Source organism: Pinus tabuliformis, chromosome Q, assembly GCF_031772625.1.
Source record: "Pinus tabuliformis cultivar Carrire ecotype Pingquan chromosome Q, CPIR1, whole genome shotgun sequence".
Taxonomy (NCBI): Eukaryota; Viridiplantae; Streptophyta; class Pinopsida; order Pinales; family Pinaceae; genus Pinus; species Pinus tabuliformis.
The window spans coordinates 482,992,499-483,016,450 of record NC_142296.1 but is presented as its reverse complement, the minus strand read 5'-3'; the positions used below and the strand labels follow the sequence as shown (position 1 = coordinate 483,016,450).

At 39.8% G+C, this 23,952-nt stretch overlaps 1 pseudogene; it reads right to left on the bottom strand.

Moving 5' to 3' along the window:
* LOC149220278 (uncharacterized) overlaps positions 1–1,191 on the bottom strand; it is a 62,813-nt pseudogene extending 61,622 nt beyond the window's left edge.
* Positions 1,192–23,952: the final 22,761 nt, after the last annotated feature.

The following is a 23,952-nucleotide window of genomic DNA, read 5'->3' as shown; positions in this document are numbered from 1 at the left end:
TTGTTATTTCTGTGCCCCATAGAATCCCTCTATTGTTATTTTTGTGGCTTTATATTATTATTGTTAGGTCGGCTGGATTATATTGTGACTCCTTAGACTCCTATATATAGAAAGGAGGTTTTGTCATTTGTATCATCCAAGAATTGTTTATTTATGTAATGTAAAGGAGGTTGCCCCCTCGAAGAGGCTGAATTCTAAGGCGTGGATCTCTCTTTTCTATCTTTTTGTGAGCTGGTTTCATAACATTCTAACACATGGGGGGTGAGATGAGTGTTCCCCTTGGCAACCTGTAACATTACTCAGCTAGGAAGGGAACACACGAGTGAAGATGCATCACAATATGGAAATAAGGTCGGTCAACAATCCAAAGTGATGGTTAAACCAACAACATATCTGCAACAAGATTCATATAATTGCATACAAAGCAGTTCATACACAACTAAATAAGTTAAACAACATACATTGCTAAGAAACCGGAACAGTCCAACTACAATAACAACATATGCATGAAAATGTGTTGCCTCTTATTATATAAATAAGTGTAAGTCCCAATAATAAAATACATCCATGTAAACTTGCTAGCCCCAATAGTGGCACGTTACAGCCACATCTGCCTACTCCTCCAAAGAGATGAACTAGCTCTGTGCAGTGGAGAAACCAAGGCGCATTACAATAATGTCCAAGATTTCTCCAAGATAGTCTTATCAGAAGCTTGGTTAACCAAAACCCATAAAATGAGTTATAAGGGACTATTTATAGAAAAGGGTGGGGTGACCCTTGACATTCCACTTTGTGATTGTTCAACTACCCTCATGACTCCTCACCTACTCTATTATTGTTACATCCACTATTGACACTTGAGTTACACTTGACATGAATCAACATTACAATGCACATGTACCCATGTGAACACAATGGCTTGAGCAAGAGAAACTAGACGTCACTCTGACTTAGACAACTATATAAGTCCAACTACTAAACATCCTCATGTTGATCAATAGTAACATATTGATGCCAAGCTATGTAGTCTCTAATAGTGCTTGTTTTTTCCGCAATGACATCTGTCTGAAACCTAACCTTTTCCTCCATAGAATCTGGGTACACTGCTTGGGCTCCTTTTTCCAACTCATCTGAAACCATGCACATCATCGTCTTCAATGTGGCCGGACCAACAAAATACTTGTGCATCATGTCTGCACTAATAGGTAAGTTTGTGTTGGTGGCGATGCACATCAACTGATTGAAGTACGAATCAAGCTCTAGTTGGACTTGCTTCTTTATATTTTCCTAGGTGAGAGTCCATATTGATGGGATTGCATGTGAGCTCACCACAACATTCATACTCTTGAATACTCATGCATGGGTGGCCTGTATGTTGGTGATGAACTACAGGAGCTCTTCATAATTATGGATCTGACTCCAGATACATGCCTTTAGCTTGACTGCATTGACCCTCATCATCTTAGGCAAGTGAAGTGGGGCTCAATTATACTTCATCGTCCATGTTTTCATGTCATTGGCAACCACATGCACGTTCATCAAGATGTGTGCTCTTCTATCACATTGATGTTGCCATCCATTGAGATGGACAACTGTCTTGTGCGCGGTACCAAACTTGGAGTACAATGCTTGCATAACTGTATCAAGGTACAACACTTCATCTAGTATTGCCTTCTTCCGTTCAGATCGAGTGGACATTGTCACCAAGTCTCCTCCTTGCTTGTCCGTTTGTAGTTCCTTTGCCATTCGCTCATTCTCAGCTATTAGGAAGCGAACACTTGAGCTAGTGGCTTTGGCATACACTCTAGTTTCACCGGCCAGGGTAGTTGGATGTTTATGCACATCAATCATGATCACTTGTTCTTCAACTTGCACAAGAGATGTTTGATCTTCCGGAGTTGACATTCTATGAGATTGCACAACTCTATGATGGGATTCATCAAATGAGATGTTGTGCATCTCTTCTTCCGACTGATCACGAAGGATCTGAGTGCTTGCTTGGTCATCTGAGAATTTATCCTCTTCGGGATGCATTGAAGTGGGTAAGTTGACCTGTTTGTGGTGAGGCATGAGGTCGGTATCCTGTTCCAACTTTTATTGCTCCATGTTTGCATCCAACTGTTGAAGTGCCTACTCTATCTCATGAGAAAATTCTTGCCCTTGCGATGGTTCACCCTGTTCACCTGATGCTAGTTGTTCATATGAATCAACTACTTTTATGGCTAATACTTCGTCTATTTGGACATGTTTCACCCCCTGTGTTGTTGGGAAAGGTATCCAATATGGAATGACCCTATCCCACTCTAAGGGTGATAGTTCCTTAGCAACAATCAAAGCAAAGCTATCTGAGATTACTTCTTTATGAGATGTAAAAGAGGGGAGAAAGAGATCCACTAACCGATGTCTTTCGCTAATGGTCGATCCAATCTTCTCTCCTTGCTGGTTGCCCCCAACTCCTTGCTCTTTCACTGGCCCAACTACACCAAGATCCTGCAAAATGGCAAGAGAGGGAAACTACAAGAAGCATACATTCATAATTGATTCAAGGATTAGAATAAATCAAATACACAAGTATAACAATACACCATTGAGACACATGCATATAGAAGAACCTCAAATGCTTTATTAATGGAAGAAGTAAGGTTCAGGAAGTGATACAACCATAAGAGGCCCAATCCAGCATCACCTTCCCAGCAGAAAGAAATCTCCTCTTCACCTCCTTCAAAGCAAATCACCCAATAGTTCTAAACTCAAACCAACAGCAATTCTTTACATTCACAAGATTCCAGCCTCTGGATCTCATGGGAGAGAGATCCATATATAGGAGTTTGGAGAGGATGAGTCAGCCTGAGATGTGACTAGTGTCCTCTCCCACTCCAGTTCTTCTTCAGTTCTTGAGTCCACTTGGTTCTTGCTTCCACTTGGAGATCTAGAACCTCTTACTCATCACCAGTCGAATTCCCTGATCCAAGTGTCATTTTGGAAGCTTCCTGGGCATTGACACCTTGAGGAATGACTGTGCCACATGTCCAAACTCGCCCAGCGCAGGTAGCCTTCTTTGCAGTTGACATTCAACGCAGGTAGACAGTGGAGCAGTTGACATTCAGCGCAGATGCTCAGTGGAGCAGTTGACATGATCCAGAATTGCCTTGTTTTTGAGTAATTTTCAGTGGAGAACTTTTGTTCAGTGCTATGGTTTGCTGACCTTGTTCTCCTAGGGGTAGGAACAACATGTTTAGGGACTTTGGATCCCTTAGATTATGAACATTTCATGCTTCATGCTGTAAGGCACAAAAATGTCTATAACAGTTGCCCCCTAAAGTATGAGGTCGTTTATCGGGTGCAAAGCTTTATTAGGAGGCTCCGAAGTTCATTCAATCGCTGAGAGGTGACCTGTAATAAGATACAATACAATACATGATTTTTCATACTGCTTTCATGATCTAGCTGAGGCGGGCATTCCCATGCTCAGCTTTATAAATACATTTTTCTGTACATAGAACAGACAATCGTATGATGGTAGACTGATAATTCTCTGTTGAAATTATCATCCTTTGAGTACGATGATCATCTGCTGCACATGTCAATGTCTTTATTTCCTGAATATATATTGCAGCCCGGATGGATGAAACTAGATCCGGGGTCTTCAAACTCGTCCGATCTTCACTCTAAGTACAAGTCGATCCATGTGAGAATTTCTTGGAGTCGAACATGGAAAGACATCGCTTGATTACCAGTCAATGATGTAAATTGTTAACAAGCGCGAGAGGAATCACCGATAATGATGATGACCCTCAAGGTACGGCAGTACAATCCACGTGGTGTGAATAAAGGACTTGGCGTCGAACACCACGCAAAATCTTTCGGTCAAAGGTCATTGATGTATACCTGTCGCCGGAAGTGAGAAACTTGCCATTGAGGCATGCAAGCTTCAAAGTACTGAGGGGGTTGTTCCTAGATCAACTTCTTGGATAATGAGCTGAAGTCGACAAGAAGCGATCCATCAAAGGAGGGCCTTAATGAATCCCACATCAGTGACACAGAACGGAGCTAATGATTGTGATGAAGGTGAAAACGATCTGTGAAATATGATTCAGGGTGGCGGTCATGAAAGGATGAAAGATGATGTATGGTAGTGGATGGGACACGGTTGACTCTTTCTGAACAACATCTCTTGAACATATAATGACACTGATGCGATGGATCAGTAGCATTACCCCAAATGTGGATGGTTTGGCGAGACCATGGTGATGAGACCGGTGAATGAAACAACCCAACCCGATGTGGTACGGAGGAAAAGTGTCATGTTCAAGAGCGACTTGCTACCATTAAAGCTTTGAGGTTCTCCCAATTTTTCCCCAGTCATTTCTGACTAGCACCTCTTTATTTTTGTCAAGCTTGAGGAGGATAACATATGCTTGTTCTATAACCTGCCCTTCGGGCAAGCCCATCGCTATGTTTTAACGAGCCTAGCGATAGGGAAACTCGTTCTCGTCTAAAGACAAGTTTGTCGCTATTTAATGCATTTTAATGAGTCTAGCGACAAAGACAACTCAGTCCTTTTCATTTTTAGAGAGTCTGAAAAGGTACGTAAAGTTAACTCCAAAGGTCCTTTTTCGTCATCTAATCCCTTAAGTCCGAAAAAGCATAAAACAATACAGAAGGGATGAATTTTCGATATCTTTAACGAGCCGAACAAAACAAGCGCTCGATCTTTTTGTGCAATAATCCCTCAGGTCCAAAAAGATTAAAATCTAGAGGAGGGATAGCTCTTCCGGTCCTTTAACGAGCTGGAAGGCCAAAACTCGGCAATCTTTTCATATTTTACGAGTCAGATGAAAAGAGCTTAAAGAAGACTCGTCTTTTGAGGAACGAGTGATAAACAGGGATAGCAACTGATTCCAGGTACAGGTTGGAATTTTCCAATCACGGCAGTGTCACAAGGATGGCTAGGTGAAATCACTCTTTGCAGCTGTTCCTCAAAATGGGTAAACAATCATATGGAGGTGAACGATCGGCCGAATCAAAGTGGAGGTGGCAGGTGCAAACACGACCAAGGCTTTTATGGCTGATAAATTTACGATCACAACGGCTATTTACCGGGATAGGTTCATTTTTTAGATAAAAATGAGCTTAAACTTTGGAGGAAACATTGCTCACTGCTTTTATTTATTTTTTAACGAGCATGAAGACCGCGTTAAAACTGCTCGGATCTTGCGTTTATTTTTTAACGAGCATGAACTTTATGCTAAAACTGCTCGATCTTATGTTTATTTTTTAACGAGCATGAACTATGTGCTAAAACTGCTCGATTATACCAGTCATAAGATAAGAAATGTCCCCTCAAGATTCTATTTTTTATGGAGCTTCATCTCACTAAGCTTTGCTCCCCTCCTTTCTTTATGCAAGTTCGGAAACGGCTAATCCTACGAGTTTAAAGGGTTAGACCTACAGGTTTAAAGGGAGGACCTAAAAATTTAAAAAATAAATAGTCGCCCCTTGCTTGCACTCCAAAAGTTTGCATGCCCCCAGGTATAAAATACAGTTTCAAGGTTGCCCCTCCTCCTTCTCACCACTGCTTTTCTTTGGGTGTTCACTACTACTTGTCGTCTTGCTAGTCCAATTTTAACGATACTTGTCTTCTCGTTAATTTTAACGGGTCTATACGATACTTGTCTTCTCATCAGCCCAACTTTCAACAGATTTTTCGCAAGATCGCAAGAGAACAGCTACTTGCGACAAGAGAGCAGCTACTTGCGACAAGAGAAGAACACTACTCAAAGACAAAACATTTGTGTTATTGAGGGAGGCTTGCCTCTTTCTGGTTACCCAAAGATTGTCTCGTTAATCAATCAAACAAAACACTTCCTCGGCAGTGTCTACCGAAATAGACAAGGGTGAATGACTGGTGCCAAACACGTAACTTTGACAAAAGAATCTTATTCTAGAACAACCCCTCTTCCATCCATGGACGGGGTACGGACTAGTCATATTCTCTCGCGGAAATTCTACCTTATACCCAGGGTTTTTTCTGCCCGAAGCAGACCAGGATGCATGCCCCCTGGGTTCCAGTCCTATCTTCCGAATCACTCGCACTCATCGGGAAGAAGGACTGGGGGCGGAGACATTTCTTGATTGAATAGACCATTCAGGGTTGGTATGTGACTATTTGCGATGCGTGATCCCGGAAATGAAAGTTGGTCTACGAGCTTGACCATTCTTCCTTCGTGTGGAAAACACATTACTCTAAAGAGTGAGGAGACTATTGCTCCCATGCAATATATATAGTCTCGTCCAAGGAGTAGGTTATAATCCAAGGGTCCTTGAACGACCATCATGTTCATTTGAACGGCCTTCCCTTCCAATGTAATGGGCACATTGGGGAGGATCCCTAATGGTCGACTGGTTCCTTTATCGAAACCTGAGAGATTTCTTATCTCAGGCAAAAGCGCCGGGGAACCCAGTGCTTTCCAAGCAACAGAGGAAAGGATACTCACAGATGCCCCTTCATCAATGATAGTACCAGCCGACTATGATTCTGAATGGTATACTGGCTGGCAACCGGGGTCTGCCTAGTTGGTTCCAATCAAAGGACACAACCAGGTTGCTTGGTGGTGGGACCGAATACACGGCCGGATATGACCCTGACGATGTTCCTTCCTGCGATAAAGGAATGGGCGCATTGCCCTGACGCTCGTCAGAGTCTGTGTTGATGAAAAGAATCTGGATGGTGTCATCCTTATTCTCTTCAGTGAGGGTGTCATTTGAAGATGAATCTTCAGTGACGGTGTCATTTAAAGATGAAACTTCTGAAGGGAGAACCGGGTCAACTGCCGTTTCGGCCTTTGGACTTTCATCCGGTCTGGATTCAGTAGGTTCATTTTCAATGACTGATGCTTCAGCCGACCACTTGAGCGGGCCAGCTGTATTCTCATCCAACGAAGGACTTGGCACGAGTTTTTTGTATCCAGGAGGAAGTCTCAACGGTGAAACCGGACGATCTTCCAAAACTCTCTTCGATTCGTCTACACACAATGGTGGATGGCGTGATCGCCTTCACACAGTCTGCAGGGGGATCTTCCTCCCCCTCTTTGTCTTGAACCTTCACTTTCGCTGGTTGACTGTAAGCATTCAACATGGCTATCAGAGGTTGATGCTCCCGAATTGTGCAAACGAGGGGACCAGTCCCTTAGTATCCGGGGAATACAGGGACAATCTCTATGGAAGTGGTCTCCTCTACATATGACACATGGCAATTTAGGCCCGGTCTGTGCTGTGTGTGGATTTTTTTCAGATGTCTTTTGCTTGCCCCCAGTCGCCTTAGGCTCCTTCTTCTTCTTCTCCTTCTTCTTCTTCTCTCTCTTCTTCTTCTCCTTCTTCTCCATGGGAGGTTGGCTTTTGACAGCTCTACCTTGCGAAGATGAAGGATTGGAGGAAGAGTTATAGGAAGTAGAAGGCTGGTGGGCAGCTCTAGACTGATCTAACTGTTGACTCGACTGTTCAGGAACCATGGTGTTCTGAACTACATTGGTTGAGAATAGCCAGATTGGCAGGCCAATTGTCAGTCCTGGAAGCGACAATGTGGCCATGTGGGGCACACCAACTTCTCCCCAAGAGGAGAAAGGACTAGGATTTCCATCATGGGGAATTCCTTGGTTGGTGCGTTCCATGTTCTCAACCTACAGATCAATGCAGGAATAGGAGGTGATTATGTTTCGTTTTAAAATAACTTTTATAATGACGCTTTAGACGCAACTTGCTTTTTCACTTTTTAAGAGTCGAGAAAAAGCTAAAGATGACTCTAGTCTCCTTCGATGTTTTAACGAGCCGGAAGTGACAAATGCTCGGATGGACTTTCTCAGTTATAGAGTTTGAAAAATGCCAAAAGAAACTACTCTGGATTTCTAGGCAGAGGGTGTGCCAAACTTTTCACAAAACCACAGAATACGTTTTACGGTACGGGTGGTCGATCTTCGTGAATGCTGTGTTCACTGCATTGCGATCAGTAGGGCGGCCGACACGGCTTCCTATGGATAAAGGCTTTGTTCCTATAGGGGTATCCCAATATATACACGACGGTACGTGGGAGCACAAGTCCATATTGATACTTATCGCTTCACCGTGGAGGAATCACCCAACCACTCAATGCTAAGATATCACGTTTAACGACGCCGGAACACGTCTCTAGCTTAGACCTCTATGTGTTTGCGTTATGTTTCAAAGCGTTGTTATGTAAATTCAATTTATTTTAGGTTGATCTTGTTTAGCAGTTTGCCTTTATGGATCACCACAAGATGTATGGTACAACTCCTAAATGCAGTCTAAAGATGAGAAGCAAGCTTTTTCAATCTTTTCAACTTATGAAAATCTTAACTACTGAGGGAAAAGAAATACATCATCTTTTCACACAGATCATAGAGCACACACTAATGCACTTTTTCCTAAATCAACATGCAAGTTGTCAAAATGCACATGCGCAATGCAGGTATTTCTTTTCTCTTTCTTAATGTTGGTGTACTACAAAAAGAAAGCTGTTGTATAACTTTGAATTTAATTTCAAGTGAAAGCAAACAAGCTTTTGTCCAAAATCAAAAGACACCTTAAGATTTACTTGTTTCAACACTAGAAATACATAAATTCAAACCATATAACGAAAGCAAAAGCTCAATCAGCTATGAACAGCAAACAAACTAACTCTTAAGATTAGAACGACACTTATCACAGGTCTAGATCTAAGAGGCCACGGCAAGACTAGTTCACTTTCGTTATGGGAAACTGCAAATGATGTAAGAAATACACAAAGAACAAATACAGTTTCTTTATACAACCAAGGCGGAATAGTGGCAAAGAAAGGTGGTTTCAGATAGGTACATTGACTGATAACAGGCTGCAAAAAACAGGGATGAAAACAGGGCAACAGAAAGTAGAGAACCCCAGTTGCACAAGGCCACACTGGTTCAGCGCAAGTAGAACACTGTCAGTTTGACATTCAGCGCAGGTAGCCCCTTCGGGACCTGCGATGAAATGCAGACTGCCTTCACAGTGCCTGTAATGAAGAGAGAAACTCTCGTTTCTCTTGGGTTCTGGGTCACAGATTGCTCAAAAATCAACAGTTTTTGGCCAAATCAAAGCTACTAATCAAGTACACACTAAAGGATGATTCAAAGGAGGATGAAAAGCTATCACTAAGAGCTGTTTAGAGTCCTTGTGGATCAGCTCTTCAAATCATAAACATGCCCAGAAACTGAGCTAGAGTAGCTGCCCTCTACTTTGCATTTGAAAGACCCAAATGCAGTTCGATTCGGTACTCCCCGTGTTTAGGAAATGAATAGCAAAAACAAAAACAACCAACAAGATACGATCCCCATCGGAGTCGCCAATTTGTTGTTGGGAAAAGTATCCAATACGGAATGACCCTATCCCACTCTAAGGGTGATAGTTCCTTAGCAACAATTAAAGCAAAGCTATCTGAGATTACTTCTTTATGAGATGTAAAAGAGGGGAGAAAGAGATCCACTAACCGATGTCTTTCGCTAATGGTCGATCCAATCATCTCTCCTTGCTGCTTGCCCCCAGCTCCTTGCTCTTTCACTGGCCCAGCTACACCAAGATCCTGCAAAATGGCAAGAGAGGGAAACTACAAGAAGCATACATTCATAATTGATTCAAGGATTAGAATAAATCAAATACACAAGTATAACAATACACCATTGAGACACATGCATATAGAAGAACCTCAAATGCTTTATTAATGGAAGAAGTAAGGTTCAGGAAGTGATACAACCATAAGAGGCCCAATCCAGCATTACCTTCCCAGCAGAAAGAAATCTCCTCTTCACCTCCTTCAAAGCAAATCACCCAATAGTTCTAAACTCAAACCAATAGCAATTCTTTACATTCACAAGATTCCAGCCTCTGGATCTCATGGGAGAGAGATCCATATATAGGAGTTTGGAGAGAGGATGAGTCAGCCTGAGATGTGACTAGTGTCCTCTCCCACTCCAGTTCTTCTTCAGTTCTTGAGTCCACTTGGAGGTTCTTGCTTCCACTTGGAGATTTAGAACCTCTTACTCATCACCAGTCGAATTCCCTGATCCAAGTGTCATTTTGGAAGCTTCTTGGGCATTGACACCTTGAGGAATGACTGTGCCACATGTCCAAACTCGCCCAGCGCAGGTAGCCTTCTTTGCAGTTGACATTCAACGCAGGTAGACAGTGGAGCAGTTGACATTCAGCGCAGATGCTCAGTGGAGCAGTTGACATGATCCAGAATTGCCTTGTTTTTGAGTAATTTTCAGTGGAGAACTTTTGTTCAGTGCTGTGGTTTGCTGACCTTGTTCCTCTAGGGGTAGGAACAACATGTTTAGGGACTTTGGATCCCTTAGATTATGGACATTTCATGCTTCATGCTGTAAGGCACAAAAATGTCTATAACACCCTGTAGTATCTGTTGTTGTTGTGCTTCCTTCTCCTCTTTGCACATGTCTTGTTCATTTCGTTGCTTCTCCCTTATCTCATACAACTCCTTCTCTGCTTCTTCCATCCTCTTCTTGTCCTTCTTCCTTCGCACGATTTGCTTGTCATGTTGCTACATCTTTGCCTTTATAGCCATAACTTCTTTCTCTACAAGTGGATCTGCTTGAAGCTTGTAGCTTTGTTCCTCCTCCATGTGATCGATAATCTTCCTCTTCCCTTTGTCATGCACTGATATTCTTGGCTCCGTTGCCACTGATGCTACTGTTGTTACTGTTGGTGCTCTCCACGATGTTGATTCATGTTTCTTTCCTAACCACTCCATAGTGAATTCGATTGGTTCACTGGGCTTGCAGAAACTATAGAAATATCTTCATGAGTCCTCCTCAACACAATGAAATGCCCCATAGATCCAGTTGAACTAAACTCTCGTGTAGTGATCCTTCACAATGCAATGTGGGTCATACGGATTGTAGCTTTGGAGGACGAATGGGTACTTCTTCATCAGTTCTACTTTGACATCCTCTAGCTTGATACTCCAGATCTCATATAACCCAATCCGTAATGGAAGAGTGGGCTAAGGCGCCTTCTTCTTCTGATGCAGTCTAGCTGTCAATCTTGCCGAGATGTGAGATGATACTTCCTGCATGACAAGTACATTCAAGGAAAAGTTTAGTAGAACATGCAGACGCTTCTCCACACTGAACGTTTGGATGAAAGTGTTGGACGGTGAGGCATACCAATCTGCAATTCCTATCAATACTTCCATTGCTTCCTTTGACATGTAGGGTGGATTCTATTCGAATATCATCTTGTACATAGGGGCAACAAAATGATCAGATAACCATGTGATTACTCCTTTGAAGATGCATTTAGACAAAAACTTGAAATATGTGTTCACAGCAGTCTCTGCTAGTGACCATGCCCACTCCAAGCTCGGGAACTCCTGTCAGGCACTGACTGCATCTAGGATGTAGGAAGACATGTAAATCTTTGCATGCATACCTCCGGGTGACTATCAAGCCTTTGTTACTTGTTCCTTGAGCCGATGAGCTAGTATGCCAGACCAATTACATGGTTTTCCTTCTCTAGCCAATTGGTCCAATGCATCCACCCAACTCTGTGGGAAGGTTTCCATGCTTGCTTGGCCTTATAGTCGACAAGAAAATATGATCAAGTATTGCTACACCTTCCTCAGTATCTTTTTCTTGTAGACCTGGTTAGGTGTCAACTTGAATCGAGCTGGCTCCTTTACCCAATTCTTCAGAATGTCTCTGGAGTTAGCACTCCTGTTCGGTAAGCTGAATGGAGACTCCATGACAATCACAGGCTCTGACATCTGATACATCTCATCATAATCTAATTCCTAGAAGGTTGCAAGCTTTGTCTAATCTAGGTGGATATTGGTGGCCACCTGCCAAGTCCACCTAGACCCCCACCATTGTTTTTCTCAGCATTTTCAGTTTCCTTAATTATAGCACAACTTACTACTTTTAGCAATTTTTCAGGTCCTAAACTTCCGGAGCAGTTTTGAGGCCCTAAACGACGTTTTTTTTGGAAATATAGGGGAAACATGGGTTTCCCTTCCAAAAGAGGTAGTGCTTAGATAGATCTTTTGAATGAGCTATTGTACGCATCAAATGGAGATCGTATACCAAATTTATGACCCCGGGAGGTTGATGTACCAATTTACCCAAACAGGGCCCGCAGTTTGGCGTTTCATCTTCTAGGGTTAGGTTTTGGAATGTTAAAGATTTTCCATTGTTTCTCAACAATAAATAGGCCTTCAAGCCTCATTGTAACACAGTTGGGAGGCATGTAGCCGCCACATCTCTTCTCAGAGATAAGCTACCATTGCCCTAGCTGGTTTATTTCCATTACTGTTTGTAAGCATATATCAGTATTTTACATTAATGAAATGAAGTATTATTTTCACTGCATATCTGTGTCTATGGTTATCTCTGTAATTTGTTGCGTTCCTGTTTAAGTCTGGATCAGTGGTGTCAGAGCAGTCTGCTTTTTCTCTATTTTTCTTTGCATGTCCCCAACAAGGTTGGGATATAAGGAATTAGGGCTTGAACTAGTCGAACCTTTGCAAGACCAGCCTCGCAAATCTCGACGGCCTCCCATGGCAGATGAGAAGAAAGACGAAGGGGCAGGAGATCCTATCAAAATCTTGCTCGAAGAAGCCCTCGAGCGACAATGGAGTGCGATGATGGACAGCTTTGCCCAGATCCTTCAGCAGCTACACAGAAGCGACGCATCAACTTCCAACAACTACTCTGGAAATGCCACGCCCTTTAAGGTACAAGTTGATTTTGAAATCCCCATATTCGAGGTTCAGATAGACGCAGATGCCGTAAATAAATGGTTAAATCTGCTAGAGGGTTATTTTTTTGTTCATGAATTTTTGAGTTGGGAAAAAATTGTTTCGCTCTTCTCAAAGTAGCCCCCTACATCAAGGACTCGTGGAAAACCTACTGCAAGCAAAAGGATGAAAATAATGGCTCACTATTTTCAGCTGCACCCACCTGGAATACATTCTAGGATGCCATCAAGGAGCAGTACTACCCTTTCGGAAGCTATGAGGATGAATACATAAAGTGGACCATGCTATGGTGGGGACGGGACCAAGACGTGCCAGAGTTCACCAATCTTTTCCATACCCTTCGCACAAAGTTGGGTATCAAGGATTCAGAGCAGCATTTGATACTCAAATACCACGGCTACCTACACAAGTATATCCAGGAAGAAATAGAATTCCTGAACATCTCCTCGCTCAGCACAACATACCGATATGCTGTCAAGGTTGAGCAGAAGTTTAAACAAAAGAGGCAAGACTTTGGATCTGTGAACCTGAAGCAAGCGAAATGTGCCCCTTATTGGGCCTTAGTTTTGGTCTTATTTTTGCTCAAAGAAACTTACTTATCCATCTATTTTCCATCCATTTTCCCTTCATTTATCCCATTTTGATGTATATTTGATATCCATTCAGGTATTTAATTTTAATTTTTCAATTTCTAAAGTTTTTATGAAAATTTTGTTTTTTAGTGCAAAATTGGCAGATTCAGAAATTCCCGTAATAGATCTATGGTTGATATGGTTGCAGGACACTTGGGCACGAATGGAATGCATGGATGAACAGCTTGGGAACTAGGACTAATCCAGCAATTCTTAGTTCGAACAGAACAAGCTTTATTAGGCCCACTTGGTGCTAGTCAACCATGACTAGTCATTCAGAAATCCCATAGAAATAGGGCCGTTTTGAGATTCTATAGGATTGGTCATCTTTCTTGGGATTGGAGTATTGAATTCGACTTAGATAGGTGGATGAGAGTATATGGGTTTGTTTGAGTGAATATAGATCAGTTTGTTCATGAGATTTCTTATTTAAAGCCAAAACTTTCATGGCTTATGTATTGACTTATGATATACTTTTATGCTGTGACATCTTTGGATTGAGGAGTTAATTTGAAGACTTGTGTTATTATTATTTTGTTGTTCAATGCTATGGATGTGTGACTGAATTTAAGCTTCTGATATCACCTTTCAAGTGTGCAAGGCAAGGGTGGAGGGCCCCCATTCCAAGCTAAGTACACTTCCTTGTTAAGTAGTTTTATTTCCTTGTAATTTGGTTGTTGTAGCACTAGTTTTTCAAAGCATTATTTCATATTTCTTTATGGTTTATGCATAGTGATTGATTTCATTAGTTAATAGCTTATTCATCACTTTATTGAGTTGGAAAAATAGGTGTTCAAGTTGGGCATCCCTTCTGCTAAAATGATGAATCAAAACTAGTTTCTTTTGTTTGTATGCAAGTAGTTTCTTATTGAGATTTTGATATTGAGATGAATGAATTATGATGGAATACCTTATGTGTCTCTTAATTTAAGAGCTTCTTTCATTAATAATTTATCCATCTTAAGCTTTTGGTTTCAATCTCTGATTCATTAAGTGATAATTGAGGTGAAGGTGGACTTCTTGAGTGAAGAACCATTTCAATGTTCTTCCTCTTTTTAAGCTGATTGAGTTAGAGTTATAGAATGTATTAATTTTAGCTTTTGAATAACTTATCTTTCAAGGTTTGATTAGATCTGATCTTCACATATAGTGAACTTGCCTCAAAGCATAAACAACCCGGATTGATAAGAAATAGTTGTGTTAATTTAGGTCCACAAATTAGCTGAACATTTTGGCGTCGTTGCCAGGGAGGCAAATATCGGCATAGTCAATAGAAAGATAAATTTCAAAACAACAAAAACATTAGTTACATTCCTTCTTAGTTATGTTTCTTTATGCCTAGATATAGAGATCCTCAAGGTAGATTTATCAAAAACCCCCCAGAAATAGAGATAGGATCATCAAACACCCCAGTTACTAGTAATCCAATAATTGAGGAATTGGCAGAAAAACAAAGAACTGGACAAAGATTAACCTTGATTGAAATGCAAACTTTGTTAGCTTGGGAAGCAAAACAAAAACAATTTTCAGCTTTCGGAAAACAAAAAGAAATTATCAAAGGAAAACAACCTGTCTTTCCATCCATAAATCCTCCTATCTTCCAACAACCTGAAACTCCACTTAAAATTGAAACAAATCAACCAATGGCAGAAGAGGGACATGGATCTGTTATTTTCACTCCTGAACAAAGAGCTGAATATGAAAGACAACAAAGAGAATGGAGAAGAAAGAGAGAGGAGGAGGCAAAACAAGAAAATGATAGAAAGCTAAAAAACGATTGGAAAAGACAAGAAGATGGTAATGATCAAGAAACTACCTTTGGCTTTCCAATAGTAGACACAAGTGCAATATTAGGAGAAGAAGTGAAAATGAAAAATATTCCACCTTCTGTATTGCCAAACTTTTATGGAATGTCCACAGAAGATCCTGATGCATTTATGTTTAAATTTGATATTCTATGTAGAATATATGGATATACTGATGACATTCATAAACTTCGTCTTTTCCCTACAACATTAAAAGCAACAGCTTTGAAATGGTTTATGGGTTTAGGAGAACAAACAATAGCTTCTTGGGATGATATGAGATCCGTCTTCCTTAAGAAATATCAATCTTATTGTAGATCTAGAGATTCAAAGGAAGATGTTTTTAGAATGACACAACAAGAAGATGAATGTTTAGAAGAATATTTGGAAATATTTGCATATAATCTATAGAAATCTAAACAACACTCTCTAAATCAAGAAACCGTTCGAACAATCTTTCTCAAGGGTGTAAGGGATGAATACCTTGACATTTTGAATGTGATGTGTAAAGGAGACATTTCAAACCTACCATTCGATGAAATTGTTGAGTTATGTCAAAAATATTCTAGAGGAAGATCAAAAACCGAAAGAAGGGAAGCAAGTTCAAAAGCAGCAAAGTCAGCTGCAGGAGGGATAACAAGAGCTGAAATAGGAATCTTATTGGAAAATTTCAAAACAAATCTCTTGAGTACATTAGGGACACAAGTAGATGTGCTAAAGGCAAACAAGAAGAAAGAAGAACAAGAACAAGCTCTAGCAATCTTTTGTTCCAAATGTAGAAAGAAACATCCATTGAGAGAATGTCCTTTGGATAGTGTTCAGGTTTGTGGTCTTTGTACAGAAAATCATTCCACAGAAAATTGTCTAAGATTGAAAGAATTACAAATGAACTCAATGGAAGAAGTGCCAGGGATAGAAGGTTTCTATTATGTAGCACCACGAAGACCATGGCAACCTAGGATGCCTCAACAAAATCAACAGCAATTCCCTCAACAAAATTATCCCTATCCACCTCAAAATCCTTGGACCCCTCCAATGCCATGGCAAGCTTGGCCTCCACAACAATATTCACAACAACCTATACAAGGTTGGAGAGGATATGGCTATGGAAACCAGTCACCTCAACAGTATCAACAACAATACCAGCAACAATACCAACAACCATTTGCATATCCACAATATCCACAATCCATACCCTTTCAACAACAACATTCTGCATATCCGCAATCCATTCCATTTCCACAGCAAAATCCACCATCGTTGTTGACCCAACCACAACAGTTACAGCTACCCACAAATCAACCCAGACCAACTCAACTACCAGCCCAACCAATGGTAAATCCAAATAATAAGGTGGACAAATCTGCATACACTATAGAGGAAGCAACATGTTTTCCTACATATTTGATTCTTCCTCTTAATGATGTCCATCTAAGGTCTAGAAAAGTGCTTAAAAAGGATTCTCCTCCAATCATAGAAGAACCAACTGAACAAGGAGAATCACCAAAAACATCACAAACTGAGATACAGATTCAGAAAGGAACAAATATTACAACACAAACACCACCTTATCCTGAAAGGTTAGTGGAACAATAAAACAAAACAACCCTTCCTGAATTTGATATCTTAGATGAGTTAAAAAATGCTTATGTAAAAATTCCTTTGTTAAGGGCAATTTAAGAAATACCAATATATGCTAAAACAATAAAGGAATTGTGCATTAGGAAATCAGAGAAAAAGAAAAAGGATCCTACTACAATCCAAGTCATTGGTAAATTAGCAAGCCTCATGTCTACACAAACCATAGTAGAGAAATATATTGATCCTGGTATCCCTATGGTTACCATATCAATAAATAATTTCTCAGTACCAAACACATTAATAGACTTGGGAGCAGCTATAAATGTAATGACAATGGAGACAATGAAAACTTTGCATTTAAACAAAATTAGATCAATTTCTACAATCTTGGAACTAGCAGATAGATCTAAAGTTGTTCCTGAAGGAATATTAGAAGATATCATAGTCTCTTTGGATTCATGGGAGTATCCTGTTGACTTCCTTATCTTGCAACCAAAATCAAACTTGGGAGGACATCCTCTAATCTTAGGCAGACCATGGTTAGCTACCGCTGATGCCTTCATAGGATGCAGATCAAGAAGCATGATTATTTCACATGGAGATGAAAGGAAACACATAACTCTTTATTCACCTGCACAATCAACTTCTTTAGAATCAGTACTTGAAACTCAAGAAAAACAACAAACAAAATCAGTTTTAAGTATAAATCAATTCTTTGATTTTAGAGAAGAAGAAGAGAATGAAGACTTAATGGATCTTTTCATTTCAGAACCAAGTATTTCAGAGCAGCTTAGAAAAGTTCAATATGAAGCCGCAAGTAACCTTTTGAATCAATGATTTCAGGAAACTTTTACTATTCAAACTCTGCGGAAATCTTTTATAGACATCTTTCCTGTAAACATAATCTCCAATCCAACAATAAAAACAATTGAGGTATATCCTGGAAAACATCTAAACATTGGAAACGAATTGCAATCAGCACAAGAGCAAGAGGTAATTGCATTATTACAGAAATATTCAAAAGCTTTTTCCTGGGATTATACTGACATGCAAGGAATCCATCCTAGCACATGTATCCACCACATCTATACAGATGATCAACTTAAACCTGTAAGACAACCTCAAAGACGAATGAACCCCATGATGAATGAAATAGTGAAAGAAGAACTGCAAAAATTGTTAAAAGTTGGATTCATCTATCCTATTTCAGGTAGTCAATGGGTTTCTCCACTGGTTATTGTACCAAAGAAAAATGGAAAGTGGAGGGTATGTGTGGACTATCGGGAACTAAACAAAGCTACACTAAAAGATCATTTTCCTCTACCATTCATTGATCAAGTGTTAGACTCATTAGCTGGAAAGAAATTTTTCTCCTTCTTAGATGGGTTTAGCGGATACAACCAGATAAGAATAGCAACAGAAGACCAAGACAAGAAAAAATTCACTTGCCCATGGGGAACCTATGCATATAATGTTTTTCCATTTGGTCTATGCAATGCACCTGCAACTTTCCAACGAGCAGTGCTTGCAATATTTGCTGTTCTAATTCATGAATGTGTAGAGGTCTATATGGATGACTTCACAGTTTACGGAAACACATATAATGATTGCCTAAACAACCTTTAGAAAGTTTTGAAACGATGCATTGAAACAAATTTGTCATTAAGCAATGAGAAATGCTATATGATGTTGACAGAAGGAATAGTTCTGGGACACCATATTTCTACTTCAGGAATTAAGGTGGATCCAACAAAAATCCAAGTCCTAGTAAACTTAATGCCTCCTACAACACAGAAAGAGGTAAGAAGCTTCCTAGGCTATGCAGGCTATTATAGACGATTCATTGAAAACTTTAGTAAAATAGCCCAACCTCTGTTCAAACTATTAGCAAAAGATATTGAATTTCACTGGAAAAATGATTGTCAAAATGCATTTCAAATTTTGAAAGAGAAATTATCAGTTGCACCCATTCTTCGTGGACCAAACTGGTCTTTGCCATTTCATATATCAACTGATGCATCCGATACCGCGATAGGTGCCTCTCTTGGACAAAAAGAGAACTTGTTCACTTATGCAATATAATTTATAAGCAAGAATCTAACACCTGTAGAAATGAACTACACAGTCACAGAGAAAGAAATGTTAGCCGTTATACATGCAGTAAACAAATTCTGGCACTATATAACAGGATATCAAGTTTTCATTCATACAGATCATTCAGCAATCAAATACTTGATGAATAAACCCATCACCAATGGAAGAATAACAAGATGGTTACTGTTATTGCAAGAATTTAATATCACAATACAAGACCGGCCAGGCAAAGAAAATCAAGTGGCTGACTTTCTGTCCCACATACGCTCACCCAACGATCCAAATCTAGTTGCAGATAACTTTCCAGATGAACACCTGTTTTCCATCACAGTAAAAACACCATGGTTTGCAGACATTCCAAACTATTTATCTTTTGGAAAGTTTCCAACTCAATTCACTAAAAAGCAAAAATACAAAATTGTTAGAGCAAGCTCTAGGTATAGTTGGGTAAATGGTGATTTATTTTATACTCGTTCAGACTTGATAATTAGAAAATGTGTGCGAGAAGACGAAATATTAGACATTCTAAGAGCATGTCACGATGAACCATGTGGTGGCCATTTTGCAGATAAACGAATAGCATATAAGGTGCTGCAACTGGGCTATTACTGGCCATCCATCTTCAGAGATTCTAAGAAATATGTCAAGCAATGTGACAGCTGCCAAAGAATAGGGCGACCAATCACAACAGATGAGATGCCGCTGAAGCCACAGGTCCTCATAGAACCATTTGAGCAATGGGCACTTGACTTTGTTGGACCTATCAATCCACCATAAAATGGAAAGAGGTACATCTTAGTATGTAAAAACTATGTAACCAAATGGGCAAAGGCTAAAGCAGTAAACAGAGCAACAGAAGATACAGTGGTCACCTTTCTTTTTGAAGAAATCTTTGTCAGATATGGAGTACCTAGACAAATTGTAACAGATCAAGGAACAGTTTACATCAAAGCTGGTACGAGATCTAACGGAGAAATACAAGATCAAACACAGGAAATCTACACCATATCATCCTCAAGCAAATGGGGAGGTTGAATCAACAAATAAAGTCCTAGAAAGTATCATGACAAAAACAGTACAGATGAACAGAAAAGATTGGTCTGAAAAATTAAAAAATGCATTATGGGCCTACATAATCACATGGAAAACTACAACTAGTTTTATTCCATACCAGTTAGTATATGGGAAGGAGGCCCTACTGCCTATAGAGTTTTGGATACATACATACAGACTAGAAGCTGAACTAGGAGTAGACTTGACAGAAGCACAACAACAGGGGATCATGGAACTGAATTAGTTGGATGAGCATCGTCAACAAGCCATGGAACATACTACACTGGTGCAACAACAAAGAATGAAGTGGCACGACAAATATATCAAAACAAAGACATTTCGCAAGGGAGACTGGGCATTGCTTTTTGACTCCAAATTCAAAGACTTCAAATCAAAGTTCACAACACACTGGCTAGGCCCATATGAAATTGACGAAATCTTTGACAATGGAGCAGTCAAGATCAGAACAATCGACCAGGACTCCACCTCATTTCTAGTGAATGAACATAGGCTCAAAGTTTACAATAGGCCTATCAATAAAGAAGCATTTATGAAACAACTGATCAAAGATACAGAACTGGAACTCATGGCACAAGATCAGCCATCTTCCAGTCTAGTAGTTGAATAAAAAACAAAAAAAACAAAAATAACATTAAAAAAAGAAAAAACATCAAAAAAACAAATAATTTGTTTTCAAGTGAAAACCAGGCAACTCGCACTTCGCAAGCACGAATTCATAGGGGAAAACCAGGGCAACCTGGACTCTATGAATTCCTTATACTTGTTCTATTGTTCTTAGATACTTTCAATGCAGGCACTCTCCACCACCAAATGACTTGAGGACAAGTCATATCTTCAACAAGGGGGAGACTTGCATCAGCTCTTTAGCTGGAAAGCTGAAGTTGAAAGCTGAAGTTGCAAACATCAGCTCTTTAGCTGGAAAGCTGAAGTATAGAAGGAACTTGTATTGTCAACAGAGGGACCTGACATAACAAATCATTGCCGAGGGACCTGAAAGACCTGCCAATGTCAAAACAACATGTGCATATTTTGTAAGTAGTGCAAAGGGACCTGAAACAAAGAATCATTACAGAGGGACCTGACTAACAATTCAAGAACCAGAACATGAAGAACAAGGAGCAGCAATAAAGTTTACATTTTGATCCATCTATGACATCTGATCAATTTATTTCATCTCACTTGTACAACCATCATCCAGGGGAGTATATGTATAGTCATTTTGTGCTTTAAAATTTCAAATTTTTCTTAGAAATTTTTAGTTTTTGTTAAGTTGAAATTAGTACCTGAGGATATTCATTATCATTCATATCCTATATTCCTATAACCCTTATACATCATAACCCTATTCCCTTTTGATTTCCATACATATTCCCTATTTTCATTAACCCTATTACCCCTAAGTATTTTTCTTTAAGAGCTTAGAAAGACCAAACTGGGACAACTTTCAACCTGCACATACAACTCAAAGCATTAGTGGTGGTGATAATTTTAAATATAACCCAAATGGTCATTTTAAAATTATAAAGCTATGTTATACAAGTCAAACAAACCCCATGCGCTATATGGAAATCAAAGTTATTATATATCATACCAACATATACCATAGTTCAAAAAAAAAATGTGAATGCGCTATAGTCATCTATATAACCCAAAGCGCATATGATATAAGGTATAAGGTATATAAAACAATGGTGCACAACATATGGTATATAATATAGTTATAAGTGAAGGCTCATAAAACAACGCATACGATATGGTATGATATATGGTGGACGGCCGCATGCAAAGACTGTGTATATCAACATTGCGGCGGGGTGTGGTGTTGAAATGTCATTGCATACAAATCATTGCAAGACAAGCAATGTTTGAATATCATTGCAAGCACACGATGGTGGACATGATGGTAAAACAATAGCAATGAATAAAACGTTAACCCCAAACGACAACCGGCCAGCACACAGGTACGAGCTCAACACGGTGGCATGGCAACCAGTTGTCATTGGACATTATACTGCGCAAGGGTCATGCGTATGAAACGATGATTTGGCCATCCTCATGACACAGTCAGGCGACTGGTCAAACAGGACGGCCATGTTAACCACGCATTGTAAACACCAATGAATAAGAAGCGCAGTACAACCCTGAAACGGTCATGAACCGACTGAGCTCTTGCGCTATTTAAACCATAATCCTCATTGCTAAATAGCTCAGAGAAATGGTGTTTGAAGCTGCAGCCTAGTGAAAAGGAGGGTGAAGTGAGTTTAGGCGAATTTAAAGAAGGAAATCGTCCCAGGTTTAACGTTCAGAGATAACAGATTTTCGGGATTCAATCAGGTAATGCACTAGTTGTTTAAGCTCGGCACACAGTGAAGTAAAGGTTATGAACTATCTGTTATTAATGGTTACGATTGCTCTGCCCTTGCCACCAGTCAATTGCACAGTTGAACAAGGATTTGGAGCGCCGGATATTCCTCAAAGCGCTCATTGATAACAGGTAACGCCGAAACCATAGCCTCAAATCCGTTGATTCGCTGCGTGAATCTTGGTATGAACTGCTAGTGAATCACGCTTCACTTAAATGAGAATGCATTGCATGGTTAACACATTAGGATTTGGCATTGTTATGAGGAGTTTTTATGGCGTGCCGTGTTAACAATGAAATCTATGAACAGAGGAGGCATGAAACTTAACTGTTATGGCATGTTATGTTGTATGGCGGTGAGTGGTGATTAAATTGTGAGTGTTGTAGAATGCGCACTGCGCTTTGTTTGTTGCCACACCTTGTTCTGTTGCGCGTCGTTTTAAACTTCAAACAAACAGTCAAACTGCTATACCATATGCATGAAATGACATGCATCTGTAACCCTTGCTACGCATTGTTGCTTTCGTTTGCACCGAAACAGGGGATTGAAATGTCTGAGGGTTGAATGAATAATGCCATGTGAAATTTTTGGGTTGCCAAACGAAGTTTGATTGCCGAGCCATTTAGAACTAAATGCGCTATGTTTTTTTTGTTTTATCATCTGTGTTTTGAGGCCGAGAGTATGTGTATAATCCTCAACCTTCCATGCTGAGGCCGAGAGCCTTCTTGCAAATATTTATGATATACCAAGCGCATTTTTGTAATTGTTTTTATGATGAGGCCGCAAGCATATTTTCCAAAATTTTGTGTTCAGTCAAAAGCGTTTTTGCAAATGTTTTTAGTTAGGCCGAGAGAATTTTGAAATTTTTTGATGAGGACAACAGCCATAAGCATGGGAACCACTCAATTTTCTTGGTTGAAAATACACAATAAAACAATGGTTTGAATTTTGGCAACGAAATAAGGCGATGAGCATACATGGACATTGTTTGTATATGTATTTTTGTTTTCAAAAACAGAGAGCAGCATATTGACAGGGGTATACAGGTGTTTGTTTGCATTGAACAGGGAACTAAAACAGTGTTGTTGCAGAGAGCAGAGTCAAACAGAGGTTAAGAAAGTCAGAATTAAGTTGATTGAGAGGAGGAAGGTAAGCTTCTTTGCTTTCAAAATTTCATTTTGAAAACAAACAAATAGTTATATTTTTATTGTCAAGATGAAATTAGTAACAGCAGAGGAATTCATTCACTGGTTTACAGAAGCAATGTCAGTCAGAGTAGAGCCAAAATTTCAGATAGAAAGCTGGGGGAAGGAAACTATAGAAAAACTTTACCAAGCGGGGATGATAAGTTTCTTACAAAAATTTGATGGCCACTCTGAACAAATAACCAGGGACTTTATAAATAATTTCAGTCAAGACCAAACACGGGTAGGAGATGTCATTATTCCTGTAACCTAGGAATATCTTTCCCAAGCTTTAGATCTACCCATGATAGGTGAGAAGTATTAAAAAGGCCTGCACTTCAAGGAGAAAGCTTGGACTTTCTTTCTTGAGAAGAACCGGAAAGGGACATTTGATAGAACAAAAGGGATACCCAGGAA